At 50.2% G+C, this 13,922-nt stretch overlaps 1 protein-coding gene across 7 annotated transcripts in view; it reads left to right on the top strand.

Annotated features, from left to right (window-relative positions):
• Positions 1-13,922, top strand: part of LOC147099669 (CCR4-NOT transcription complex subunit 3-like) — a 114,779-nt gene that overhangs the window by 13,576 nt on the left and 87,281 nt on the right. For all 7 annotated transcript variants that reach the window (XM_085969029.1, XM_085969030.1, XM_085969027.1 and 4 more), the window contains exon 2: positions 9,861-9,941. The gene's annotated coding sequence lies outside the window, so the exon portion shown is untranslated. The remainder of the gene's footprint in view (positions 1-9,860; positions 9,942-13,922) is intronic.

Here is a 13,922-nt window from a genome sequence, read left to right as displayed (position 1 = left end):
CCGTGTTACCCAGTGTCTATAGCCCGTGTTACCCAGTGTCTATAGTCCGTGTTACCCAGTGTCTCTATAGCTCGTGTTACCCAGTGTCTATAGCCCGTGTTACCCAGTGTCTATCGCCCGTGTTACCCAGTGTCTCTATAGCCCGTGTTACCCAGTGTCTCTATAGCCCGTGTTACCCAGTGTCTCTATAGCCCGTGTTACCCAGTGTCTCTATAGCTCGTGTTACCCAGTGTCTACAGCCCGTGTTACCCAGTGTCTACAGCCCGTGTTACCCAGTGTCTACAGCCCGTGTTACCCAGTGTCTATAGCCCGTGTTACCCAGTGTCTATAGCCCGTGTTACCCAGTGTCTATAGCCCCTGTTACGCAGGGTCTAAAGCCCGTGTTACCCAGTGTCTATAGCCCGTGTCACCCAGTGTCTATAGCCCGTGTTACCCAGTGTCTCTACAGCCCGCGTTACCCAGTGTCCCTCTAGCCCGTGTTACCCAGTGTCTCTATAGCCCGTGTTACCCAGTGTCTCTATAGCCCGTGTTACCCAGTGTCTATAGCCTGTGTTACCCAGTGTCTCTATAGCCCGTGTTACCCAGTGTCTCTAGAGCCCGTGTTACCCAGTGTCTATAGCCCGTGTTACCCAGTGTCTGTAGCCCGTGTTAACCAGTGTCTATATCCCGTGTTACCCAGTGTCCATAGCCCGTTCTACCCAGTGTCTCTATAGCCCGTGTTACCCAGTGTCTCTATAGCCCGTGTTACCCAGTGTCTCTAGAGCCCGTGTTACCCAGTGTCTCTATAGCCCGTGTTACCCAGTGTCTCAAAAGCCCGTGTTACCCAGCGTCTCTATAGCCCGTGTTACCCAGTGTCTATAGCCCGTGTTACCCAGTGTCTATAGCCCGTGTTACCCAGTGTCTCTATAGCCCGTGTTACCCAGTGTCTGTATAGCCCGTGTTACCCAGTGTCTATAGCCCGTGTTACCCAGTGTCTATAGCCCGTGTTACCCAGTGTCTATAGCCCGTGTTACCCAGTGTCTCTATAGCCCGTGTTACCCAGTGTCTATAGCTCATGTTACCCAGTGTCTCTATAGCCCATGTTACCCAGTGTCCATAGCCCGTGTTACCCAGTGTCTCCATAGCCCGTGTTACCCAGTGTCTACATAGCCCGTGTTACCCAGTGTCTATAGCCCATGTTACCCAGTGTCTCTATAGCCCGTGTTACCCAGTGTCTATAGCCCGTGTTACCCAGTGTCTATAGCCCGTGTTACCCAGTGTCTATAGCCCGTGTTACCCAGTGTCTCTATAGCCCGTGTTACCCAGTGTCTCTATAGCCCGTGTTACCCAGTGTCTATAGCCCGTGTTACCCAGTGTCTATAGCCCGTGTTACCCAGTGTCTATAGCCCGTGTTACCCAGTGTCTATAGCCCGTGTTACCCAGTGTCTATAGCCCGTGTTACCCAGTGTCTATAGCCCGTGTTACCCAGTGTCTATAGCCCGTGTTACCCAGTGTCTGTAGCCCGTGTTACCCAGTGTCTGTAGCCCGTGTTACCCAGTGTCTATAGCCCGTGTTACCCAGTGTCTATAGCCCGTGTTACGCAGGGTCTATAGCCCGTGTTACCCAGTGTCTATAGCCCGTGTTACCCAGTGTCTATAGCCCGTGTTACATAGTGTCTGTATAGCCCGTGTTACCCAGTGTCTATAGCCCGTGTTACCCAGTGTCTATAGCCCGTGTTACCCAGTGTCTATAGCCCGTGTTACCCAGTGTCTATAGCTTGTGTTACCCAGTGTCTCTATAGCCCGTGTTACCCAGTGTCTATAGCCCGTGTTACCCAGTGTCTCTATAGCCCGTGTTACCCAGTGTCTATAGCCCGTGTTCCCCAGTGTCTCTATAGCCCGTGTTACCCAGTGTCTCTATAGCCCGTGTTACCCAGTGTCTATAGCCCGTGTTACCCAGTGTCTATAGCCCGTGTTACCCAGTGTCTATAGCCCGTGTTACCCAGTGTCTCTATAGCCCGTGTTACCCAGTGTCTATAGCCCGTGTTACCCAGTGTCTATAGCCCGTGTTACCCAGTGTCTATAGCCCGTGTTACCCAGTGTCTATAGCCCGTGTTACCCAGTGTCTATAGCCCATGTTACCCAGTGTCTCTATAGCCCGTGTTACCCAGTGTCTATAGCCCGTGTTACCCAGTGTCTATAGCCCGTGTTACCCAGTGTCTCTATAGCCCGTGTTACCCAGTGTCTCTATAGCCCGTGTTACCCAGTGTCTATAGCCCGTGTTACCCAGTGTCTATAGCCCGTGTTACCCAGTGTCTATAGCCCGTGTTACCCAGTGTCTATAGCCCGTGTTACCCAGTGCCTATAGCCCGTGTTACCCAGTATCTATAGCCCGTGTTACATAGTGTCTGTATAGCCCGTGTTACCCAGTGTCTACAGCTCGTGTTACCCAGTGTCTATAGCCCGTGTTACCCAGTGTCTATAGCCCGTGTTACCCAGTGTCTCTATAGCCCGTGTTACCCAGTGTCTATAGCCCGTGTTACCCAGTGTCTATAGCCCGTGTTACCCAGTGTCTATAGCCCGTGTTACCCAGTGTCTATAGCCCGTGTTCCCCAGTGTCTATAGCCCGTGTTACCCAGTGTCTTTATAGCCCGTGTTACCCAGTGTCTATAGCCCGTGTTACCCAGTGTCTATAGCCCGTGTTACCCAGTGTCTATAGCCCGTGTTACCAGTGTCTATAGCCCGTGTTACCCAGTGTCTATAGCCCGTGTTACCCAGTGTCTATAGCCCGTGTTACCAGTGTCTATAGCCCGTGTTACCCAGTGTCTATAGCCCGTGTTACCCAGTGTCTATAGCCCGTGTTACCCAGTGTCTATAGCCCGTGTTACCCAGTGTCTATAGCCCGTGTTACCCAGTGTCTATCGCCCGTGTTACCCAGTGTCTCTATAGCCCGTGTTACCCGGTGTCTCTATAGCCCGTGTTACCCGGTGTCTATAGCCCGTGTTACCCAGTGTCTATAGCCCGTGTTACCCAGTGTCTATAGCCCGTGTTACCCAGTGTCTCTATAGCCCGTGTTACCCAGTGTCTCTATAGCCCGTGTAACCCAGTGTCTATAGCCCGTGTTACCCAGTGTCTATAGTCCGTGTTATCCAGTGTCTATAGCCCGTGTTACCCAGTGTCTCTATAGCCCGTTACCCAGTGCCTATAGCCCGTGTTACCCAGTGTCGCTATAGCCCGTGTTACCCAGTGTCTATAGCCCGTGTTACCCAGTGTCTGTAGCCCGTGTTACCCAGTGTCTCTATAGCCCGTGTTACCCAGTGTCTATAGCCCGTGTTACCCAGTGTCTATAGCCCGTGTTACCCAGTGTCTATAGTCCGTGTTATCCAGTGTCTATAGCCCGTGTTACCCAGTGTCTCTATAGCCCGTTACCCAGTGTCTACAGCCCGTGTTACCCAGTGTCTATAGCCCGTGTTACCCAGTGTCTATAGCCCGTGTTACCCAGTGTCTGTAGCCCGTGTTACCCAGTGTCTCTATAGCCCGTGTTACCCAGTGTCTATAGCCCGTGTTACCCAGTGTCTCTATAGCCCGTGTTACCCAGTGTCTATAGCCCGTGTTCCCCAGTGTCTCTTTTGCCCGTGTTACCCAGTGTCTCTATAGCCTGTGTTACCCAGTGTCTATAGCCCGTGTTACCCAGTGTCTATAGCCCGTGTTACCCAGTGTCGATAGCCCGTGTTACCCAGTGTCTCTATAGCCCGTGTTACCCAGTGTCTATAGCCCGTGTTACCCAGTGTCGCTATAGCCCGTGTTACCCAGTGTCTCTATAGCCCGTGTTACCCTGTGTCTATAGCCCGTGTTACCCAGTGTCTGTAGCCCATGTTACCCAGTGTCTCTATAGCTCGTGTTACCCAGTGTCTCTATGGCCCGTGTTACCCAGTGTCTCTATGGCCCGTGTTACCCAGTGTCTCTATGGCCCGTGTTACCCAGTGTCTATAGCCCGTGTTACCCAGTGTCTCTATAGCCCGTGTTACCCAGTGTCTATAGCCCGTGATACCCAGTGTCTCTACAGCTCGTGTTACCCAGTGTCAAAAGCCCGTGTTACCCAGTGTCTGTAGCCCATGTTACCCAGTGTCTCTATAGCTCGTGTTACCCAGTGTCTCTATATCCCGTGTTACCCAGTGTCTATAGCCCGTGTTACCCAGTGTCTATAGCCCGTGTTACCCAGTGTCTATAGCCCGTGTTACCCAGTGTCTCTATAGCCCGTGTTACCCAGTGTCTATAGCCCGTGTTACCCAGTGTCTCTATAGCCCGTGTTACCCAGTGTCTATAGCCCGTGTTACCCAGTGTCTATAGCCCGTGTTACCCAGTGTCTCTATAGCCCGTGTTACCCAGTGTCTCTATAGCCCGTGTTACCCAGTGTCTATAGCCCGTGTTACCCAGTGTCTATAGCCCGTGTTACCCAGTGTCTATAGCCCGTGTTACCCAGTGTCTATAGCCCGTGTTACCCAGTGCCTATAGCCCGTGTTACCCAGTATCTATAGCCCGTGTTACATAGTGTCTGTATAGCCCGTGTTACCCAGTGTCTACAGCTCGTGTTACCCAGTGTCTATAGCCCGTGTTACCCAGTGTCTATAGCCCGTGTTACCCAGTGTCTCTATAGCCCGTGTTACCCAGTGTCTATAGCCCGTGTTACCCAGTGTCTATAGCCCGTGTTACCCAGTGTCTATAGCCCGTGTTACCCAGTGTCTATAGCCCGTGTTCCCCAGTGTCTATAGCCCGTGTTACCCAGTGTCTCTATAGCCCGTGTTACCCAGTGTCTATAGCCCGTGTTACCTAGTGTCTATAGCCCGTGTTACCCAGTGTCTATAGCCCGTGTTACCAGTGTCTATAGCCCGTGTTACCCAGTGTCTATAGCCCGTGTTACCCAGTGTCTCTGTAGCCCGTGTTACCCAGTGTCTATTGCCCGTGTTACCCAGTGTCTATAGCCCGTGTTACCCAGTGTCTATAGCCCGTGTTACCCAGTGTCTATAGCCCGTGTTACCCAGTGTCTATAGCCCGTGTTACCCAGTGTCTATCGCCCGTGTTACCCAGTGTCTCTATAGCCCGTGTTACCCGGTGTCTCTATAGCCCGTGTTACCCGGTGTCTATAGCCCGTGTTACCCAGTGTCTATAGCCCGTGTTACCCAGTGTCTATAGCCCGTGTTACCCAGTGTCTCTATAGCCCGTGTTACCCAGTGTCTCTATAGCCCGTGTAACCCAGTGTCTATAGCCCGTGTTACCCAGTGTCTATAGTCCGTGTTATCCAGTGTCTATAGCCCGTGTTACCCAGTGTCTCTATAGCCCGTTACCCAGTGCCTATAGCCCGTGTTACCCAGTGTCGCTATAGCCCGTGTTACCCAGTGTCTATAGCCCGTGTTACCCAGTGTCTCTATAGCCCGTGTTACCCAGTGTCTCTATAGCCCGTGTTACCCAGTGTCTATAGCCCGTGTTACCCAGTGTCTATAGCCCGTGTTACCCAGTGTCTCTATAGCCCGTGTTACCCAGTGTCTATAGCCCGTGTTACCCAGTGTCTCTATAGCCCGTGTTACCCAGTGTCTCTATAGCCCGTGTTACCCAGTGTCTATAGCCCGTGTTACCCAGTGTCTCTTTCGCCCGTGTTACCCAGTGTCTATAGCCCGTGTTACCCAGTGTCTCTAGTCCGTGTTACCCAGTGTCTCTATAGCTCGTGTTACCCAGTGTCTATAGCCCCTGTTACCCAGTGTCTCTGTAGCCCGTGTTACCCAGTGTCTATAGCCCGTGTTACCCAGTGTCTGTAGCCCGTGTTACCCAGTGTCTCTATAGCCGGTGTTACCCAGTGTCTATAGCCCGTGTTACCCAGTGTCTATAGCCTGTGTTACCCAGTGTCTATAGCCCGTGTTACCCAGTGTCTATAGCCCGTGTTACCCAGTGTCTATCGCCCGTGTTACCCAGTGTCTCTATAGCCCATGTTACCCAGTGTCTCTATAGCCCGTGTTACCCAGTGTCTATAGCCCGTGTTCCCCAGTGTCTCTATAGCCCGTGTTACCCAGTGTCTCTATAGCCTGTGTTACCCAGTGTCTATAGCCCGTGTTACCCAGTGTCTATAGCCCGTGTTACCCAGTGTCTATAGCCCGTGTTACCCAGTGTCTCTATAGCCCGTGTTACCCAGTGTCTATAGCCCGTGTTACCCAGTGTCGCTATAGCCCGTGTTACCCAGTGTCTCTATAGCCCGTGTTACCCAGTGTCTATAGCCCGTGTTACCCAGTGTCTGTAGCCCATGTTACCCAGTGTCTCTATAGCTCGTGTTACGCAGTGTCTCTATGGCCCGTGTTACCCAGTGTCAAAAGCCCGTGTTACCCAGTGTCTATAGCCCGTGTTACCCAGTGTCTCTATAGCCCGTGTTACCCAGTGTCTATAGCCCGTGATACCCAGTGTCTCTACAGCTCGTGTTACCCAGTGTCTATAGCCCGTGTTACCCAGTGTCTGTAGCCCATGTTACCCAGTGTCTCTATAGCTCGTGTTACCCAGTGTCTCTATAGCCCGTGTTACCCAGTGTCTATAGCCCGTGTTACCCAGTGTCTATAGCCCGTGTTACCCAGTGTCTCTATAGCCCGTGTTACCCAGTGTCTATAGCCCGTGTTACCCAGTGTCTCTATAGCTCGTGTTACCCAGTGTCTATAGCCCGTGTTACCCAGTGTCTATAGCCCGTGTTACCCAGTGTCTATAGCCCGTGTTACCCAGTGTCTGTAGCCCGTGTTACCCAGTGTCTATAGCCCGTGTTACCCAGTGTCTATAGCCCGTGTTACCCAGTGTCTATAGCCCGTGTTACCCAGTGTCTATAGCCCGTGTTACCCAGTATCTATAGCCCGTGTTACCCAGTGTCTATAGCCCGTGTTACCCAGTGTCTCTACAGCCCGTGTTACCCAGTGTCTATAGCCCGTGTTACCCAGTGTCTATAGCCCGTGTTACCCAGTGTCTCTATAGCCCGTGTTACCCAGTGTCTCTAGCCCGTGTTACCCAGTGTCTATAGTCTGTGTTACCCAGTGTCTATATCCCGTGTTACCCAGTGTCTATAGCCCGTGTTACCCAGTGTCTCTTTTGCCCGTGTTATCCAGTGTCTCTATAGCCCGTGTTACACAGTGTCTATAGCCCGTGTTGCCCAGTGTCTCTATAGCCCGTGTTACCCAGTGTCTATAGCCCGTGTTACCCAGTGTCTATAGCCCGTGTTACCCAGTGTCTCTATAGGCCGTGTTACCCAGTGTCTCTATAGCCCGTGTTACCCAGTGTCTATAGCCCGTGTTACCCAGTGTCTCTGTAGCCCATGTTACCCAGTGTCTATAGCCCGTGTTACCCAGTGTCTCTATAGCCCGTGTTACCCAGTGTCTATAGCCCGTGTTACCCAGTGTCTATAGCCCGTGTTACCCAGTGTCTCTAGAGCCCGTGTTACCCAGTGTCTATAGCCCGTGTTACCCAGTGTCTATAGCCCGTGTTAACCAGTGTCTATATCCCGTGTTACCCAGTGTCCATAGCCCGTTCTACCCAGTGTCTCTATAGCCCCTGTTACCCAGTGTCTCTATAGCCTGTGTTACCCAGTGTCTCTATAGCCCGTGTTACCCAGTGTCTCTATAGCCCGTGTTACCCAGTGTCTCTATAGCCCGTGTTACCCAGTGTCTATTGCCCGTGTTACCCAGTGTCTCTATAGCCCGTGTTACCCAGTGTCTGTATAGCCCGTGTTACCCAGTGTCTATAGCCCGTGTTACCCAGTGTCTATAGCCTGTGTTACCCAGTGTCTATAGCCCGTGTTACCCAGTGTCTCTATAGCCCGTGTTACCCAGTGTCTATAGCTCGTGTTATCCAGTGTCTCTATAGCCCATGTTACCCAGTGTCTATAGCCCGTGTTACCCAGTGTCTCTATAGCCTGTGTTACCCAGTGTCTACATAGCCCGTGTTACCCAGTGTCTACATAGCCCGTGTTACCCAGTGTCTATAGCCCGTGTTATCCAGTGTCTATAGCCCGTGTTACCCAGTGTCTATAGCCCGTGTTGCCCAGTGTCTCTATAGCCTGTGTTACCCAGTGTCTATAGCCTGTGTTACCCAGTATCTATAGCCCGTGTTACCCAGTGTCTATAGCCCGTGTTACCCAGTGTCTCTATAGCCCGTGTTACCCAGTGTCTCTAAAGCCCGTGTTACCCAGCGTGTCTATAGCCCGTGTTACCCAGTCTCTCTATAGCCCGTGTTACCCAGTGTCTATAGCCCGTGTTACCCAGTGTCTCTGTAGCCCGTGTTACCCAGTGTCTATAGCCCGTGTTACCCAGTGTCTCTATAGCCCGTGTTACCCAGTGTCTATAGCCCGTGTTACCCAGTGTCTATAGCCCGTGTTACCCAGTGTCTCTATAGCCCGTGTTACCCAGTGTCTGTAGCTCGTGTTACCCAGTGTCTCTATAGCCCGTGTTACCCAGTGTCTCTATAGCCCGTGTTACCCAGTGTCTCCAGCCCGTGTTACCCGGTGTCTATAGCCCGTGTTACCCAGTGTCTATAGCCCGTGTTACCCAGTGTCTATAGTCTGTGTTACCCAGTGTCTATAGCCCGTGTTACCCAGTGTCTCTATAGCCCGTGTTACCCAGTGTCTCTATAGCCAGTGTTACCCAGTGTCTCTATAGCCCGTGTTACCCAGTGTCTCTATAGCCCGTGTTACCCAGTGTCTCTATAGCCCGTGTTACCCAGTGTGTCTCTAGCCCGTGTTACCCAGTGTCTCTATAGCCCGTGTTACCCAGTGTCTCTATAGCCCGTGTTACCTAGTGTCTCTAGCCCGTGTTACGCAGTGTCTCTATAGCCCGTGTTACCCAGTGTCTATAGCCCGTGTTACCCAGTGTCTATAGCCCGTGTTACCCAGTGTCTATAGCCCGTGTTACCCAGTGTCTATAGCCCGTGTTACCCAGTGTCTATAGCCCGTGTTACCCAGTGTCTCTATAGCCCGTGTTACCCAGTGTCTATAGCCCGTGTTACCCAGTGTCTATAGCCCGTGTTACCCAGTGTCTCTATAGCCCGTGTTATCCAGTGTCTCTATAGCCCGTGTTACACAGTGTCTATAGCCCGTGTTACCCAGTGTCTCTATAGCCCGTGTTATCCAGTGTCTCTGTAGCCCGTGTTTCCCAGTGTCTCTGTAGCCCGTGTTACCCAGTGTCTCTCTAGCCCGTGTTACCCAGTGTCTCTATAGCCCGTGTTACCCAGTGTCTCTATAGCCTGTGTTACCCAGTGTCTCTAGCCCGTGTTACCCAGTGTCTCTAGCCCGTGTTACCCAGTGTCTCTATAGCCCGTGTTACCCAGTGTCTCTAGCCCGTGTTACCCAGTGTCTCTATAGCCCGTGTTACCCAGTGTCTCTAGCCCGTGTTACCCAGTGTCTCTATAGCCCGTGTTACCCAGTGTCTATAGCCCGTGTTACCCAGTGTCTCTAGCCCGTGTTACCCAGTGTCTCTATAGCCCGTGTTACCCAGTGTCTATAGCCCGTGTTACCCAGTGTCTATAGCCCGTGTTACCCAGTGTCTCTAGCCCGTGTTACCCAGTGTCTCTATAGCCCGTGTTACCCAGTGTCTCTAGCCCGTGTTACCCAGTGTCTCTATAGCCCGTGTTACCCAGTGTCTCTATAGCCCGTGTTACCCAGTGTCTATAGCCCGTGTTACCCAGTGTCTCTATAGCCCGTGTTACCCAGTGTCTCTGAAACAGAAAGCAGACAAGCGATTAATTTTTTTAGCAAGGGCTTTCTGATCACCGTGACGTGGTAGAATGTGCGGTAATACTAATGTTGTATAGCTGGGGAGCTGTAAATTGAATGAACTTCCTTGTGACATTAACTGACTCACTTTACAGATCGTTTTTGGTGGGAAGCGAAGAAAAAGCTGCGTCTAGCCGTCAAATCTCTACACACACAGGAAACGCTTCTCTACATTTGTAAGTGCAATGGCAAATTTCACTCCAATCAGATCGTTTTTAAAATTAGTTTCAAAACTCTCCCCACCTCTCTCTCTCTGTGCAGGAGAGTGATGTTTTTGCTGTTCAGAATGGGGATGCACTTGATTTATCGCTTTGTAATAGTCCATATATCACATTGCAAGCAATGGGTAAGGGGATTTTGTGCTGTGGCTTGTTGTTCTATGCAGGGTGAGTGAATGGGAAAGGCTTTGGTTCATCAGCAGTGAATGTAATGTTTGTTTTCTTTGGGATTCTATGGGAATGTTTTGATCGACGCGATTTTATAGACTCTGAGTGAATAGGAACATAATTATTCCATTGTAATTCAGTGCAATTGGAGCGAATTGAAAGAGGAATAGTTGGAATTAAATGCAGTTATGGGAGTGACTGAGAGTGTGTGGTATATAGAGATTGATAATGGAGCGAGTGAGGGGGAGTGATCTATAGATTGACTGGAGTGAGTGAAGGGGAGTGATCTATAGATTGACTGGTGAGTGAGGGGGAGTGATCTATAGATTGACTGGTGAGTGAGGGGGAGTGATCTATAGATTGACTGGTGAGTGAGGGGGAGTGATCTATAGATTGACTGGAGTGAGTGAGGGGGAGTGATCTATAGATTGACTGGTGAGTGAGGGGGAGTGATCTATAGATTGACTGGAGTGAGTGAAGGGGAGTGATCTTTCGATTGACTGGTGAGTGAGGGGGAGTGATCTATAGATTGACTGGTGAGTGAGGGGGAGTGATCTATAGATTGACTGGTGAGTGAGGGGGAGTGATCTATAGATTGACTGGTGAGTGAGGGGGAGTGATCTATAGATTGACTGGTGAGTGAGGGGGAGTGATCTATAGATTGACTGAGTGAGGGGGAGTGATCTATAGATTGACTGGTGAGTGAGGGGGAGTGATCTATAGATTGACTGGTGAGTGAGGGGGAGTGATCTATAGATTGACTGGTGAGTGAGGGGGAGTGATCTATAGATTGACTGGAGTGATCTATAGATTGACTGGAGTGAGTGAGGGGGAGTGATCTATAGATTGACTGGAGTGAGTGAGGGGGCGTGATCTATAGATTGACTGGAGTGAGTGAAGGGGAGTGATCTATAGATTGACTGGAGTGAGTGAGGGGGAGTGATCTATAGATTGACTGGTGAGTGAGGGGGAGTGATCTATAGATTGACAGTGGGAGGGAGGGGGAGTGATCTATAGATTGACTGGAGTGAGTGAGGGGGAGTGATCTATAGATTGAGAATGGAGTGAGTGAGGGGGAGTGATCTATAGATTGACTGGAGTGAGTGAGGGGGAGTGATCTATAGATTGACTGGAGTGAGTGAGGGGGAGTGATCTATAGATTGACTGGAGTGAGTGAGGGGGAGTGATCTATAGATTGACAATGGAGTGAGTGAGCGGGAGTGATCTATAGATTGACAATGGAGTGAGTGAGGGGGAGTGATCTATAGATTGACTGGAGTGAGTGAGGGGGAGTGATCTATAGATTGACAATGGAGTGAGTGAGGGGGAGTGATCTATAGATTGACAGTGGGAGGGAGTGAGGGGGAGTGATCTATAGATTGACAATGGAGTGAGTGAGGGGGAGTGATCTATAGATTGACAATGGAGTGAGTGAGGGGGAGTGATCTATAGATTGACAGTGGGAGGGAGTGAGGGGGAGTGATCTATAGATTGACAATGGAGTGAGTGAGGGGGAGTGATCTATAGATTGACTGGAGTGAGTGAGGGGGAGTGATCTATAGATTGACAATGGAGTGAGTGAGGGGGAGTGATCTATAGATTGACAATGGAGTGAGTGAGGGGGAGTGATCTATAGATTGACTGGAGTGAGTGAGGGGGAGTGATCTATAGATTGACAATGGAGTGAGTGAGGGGGAGTGATCTATAGATTGACTGGAGTGAGTGAGGGGGAGTGATCTATAGATTGACAATGGAGTGAGTGAGGGGGAGTGATCTATAGATTGACAGTGGGAGGGAGTGAGGGGGAGTGATCTATAGATTGACAATGGAGTGAGTGAGGGGGAGTGATCTATAGATTGACAATGGAGTGAGTGAGGGGGAGTGATCTATAGATTGACAGTGGGAGGGAGTGAGGGGGAGTGATCTATAGATTGACAATGGAGTGAGTGAGGGGGAGTGATCTATAGATTGACTGGAGTGAGTGAGGGGGAGTGATCTATAGATTGACAATGGAGTGAGTGAGGGGGAGTGATCTATAGATTGACAATGGAGTGAGTGAGGGGGAGTGATCTATAGATTGACTGGAGTGAGTGAGGGGGAGTGATCCATAGATTGACAATGGAGTGAGTGAGGGGGAGTGATCTATAGATTGACTGGAGTGAGTGAGGGGGAGTGATCTATAGATTGACAGTGGGAGGGAGTGAGGGGGAGTGATCTATAGATTGACAATGGAGTGAGTGAGGGGGGTGATCTATAGATTGACTGGAGTGAGTGAGAGGGAGTGATCTATAGATTGACAGTGGGAGGGAGGGGGAGTGATCTATAGATTGACAGTGGAGTGAGTGAGGGGGGGTGATCTATAGATTGACAGTGGGAGGGAGGGGGAGTGATCTATAGATTGACAGTGGGGGGGAGGGGGAGTGATCTATAGATTGACAGTGGGGGGAGGGGGAGTGATCTATAGATTGACAGTGGGGGGGAAGGGGGAGTGATCTATAGATTGACAGTGGGGGGGAGGGGGAGTGATCTATAGATTGACAGTGGGAGGGAGGGGGAGTGATCTACAGATTGACAGTGGGAGGGAGGGGGAGTGATCTATAGATTGACAGTGGGAGGGAGGGGGAGTGATCTATAAATTGACAGTGGGAGGGAGGGCGTCTCATACAGTGAGCTCCTGGTTTGCATGTTCTTTATATTTTGTCAATCAAGACCGCAGTGTGAATGTGATTGGCAGTAAGAGATTTCACTCCACACTGATTCATGTCCCTTTACTCCACAATTCCTTCATGTTTCAGTGAGATTGCTGTCCAGTGACTGTTGTAGAGTTGCTACCAGTTGTGCTTTAGATAAAACAGGGAAAATCACACGTATGGCTAAAATTAGCTAAAAATATAGGAATAGCAAAAAACGATGTTTACTTATGTGCGATCTACATACCTCCAATAGAATCGCCATATTTTGAAGAGATATTTGACACTCTCCACATGGAAATCAGCCATTTCCAGGCCCAAGGAAAGGTGCTACTATGTGGGGACCTAAATGCAAGGACAGGATGTGAACCTGACTTCATAGACCCACAGGGCAACAACCATGTGTTTGGCCAGACCCCTCTATATATCACACCAGCCATCGCAAACCGAAACAACCTCGATTGTGTAATAAATAAAAGCGGTAGGGAGGTAGTGCAACTCTGCCGAGCCTTAGGCCTGTACATAGTTAACGGTAGGTTCAGAGGGGACTCCTTAGGGAGACTCACATATTCCTCAACTCTTGGGTCTAGTGTGGTGGATTATACAATCACTGACCTGGACCCCTGCGATATCAACGCATTCACTGTCAGGCAGCAATCCCCCCTCTCAGATCATAACCAAATAAATGTGTACCTTAAACTTTCTGCCCAAACTACAGACACAAAAAAGGAACCCATTAAGCTACATAAAATAAACCAGACATACAGATGGGCCCCAGACAGTGGAGATAAATTCATCACAGCACTAAATTCACCTGATCTCACAAGTAAAATTTCAAAATTTAAAGAAAATCTATATGAGATCACCAGAGATGGTGTAACCATGGCCATAGAGGATATAAATATGATCTTCCATGAGGCAGCTGTAAAAGCCGACCTCGTGAAACAGAAGAGGAAGAGTCACAAAAGACAAAATAAAAATAAGAAATGGTTTGACCACGAATGCAAAAATGCCAGAAAAGACCTGAGAAAAATATCAAACCAAAAGCATCGGCAACCAAACAATCCGGACCTACGTACTA

This window comes from Somniosus microcephalus, chromosome 28, assembly GCF_052327205.1.
Source record: "Somniosus microcephalus isolate GS21.2 chromosome 28, FLI_Smic_1.0, whole genome shotgun sequence".
NCBI lineage: Eukaryota > Metazoa > Chordata > Chondrichthyes > Squaliformes > Somniosidae > Somniosus > Somniosus microcephalus.
Note: the sequence above shows the minus strand (reverse complement) of the source record. Positions and strands in the feature narration are given on the sequence as shown.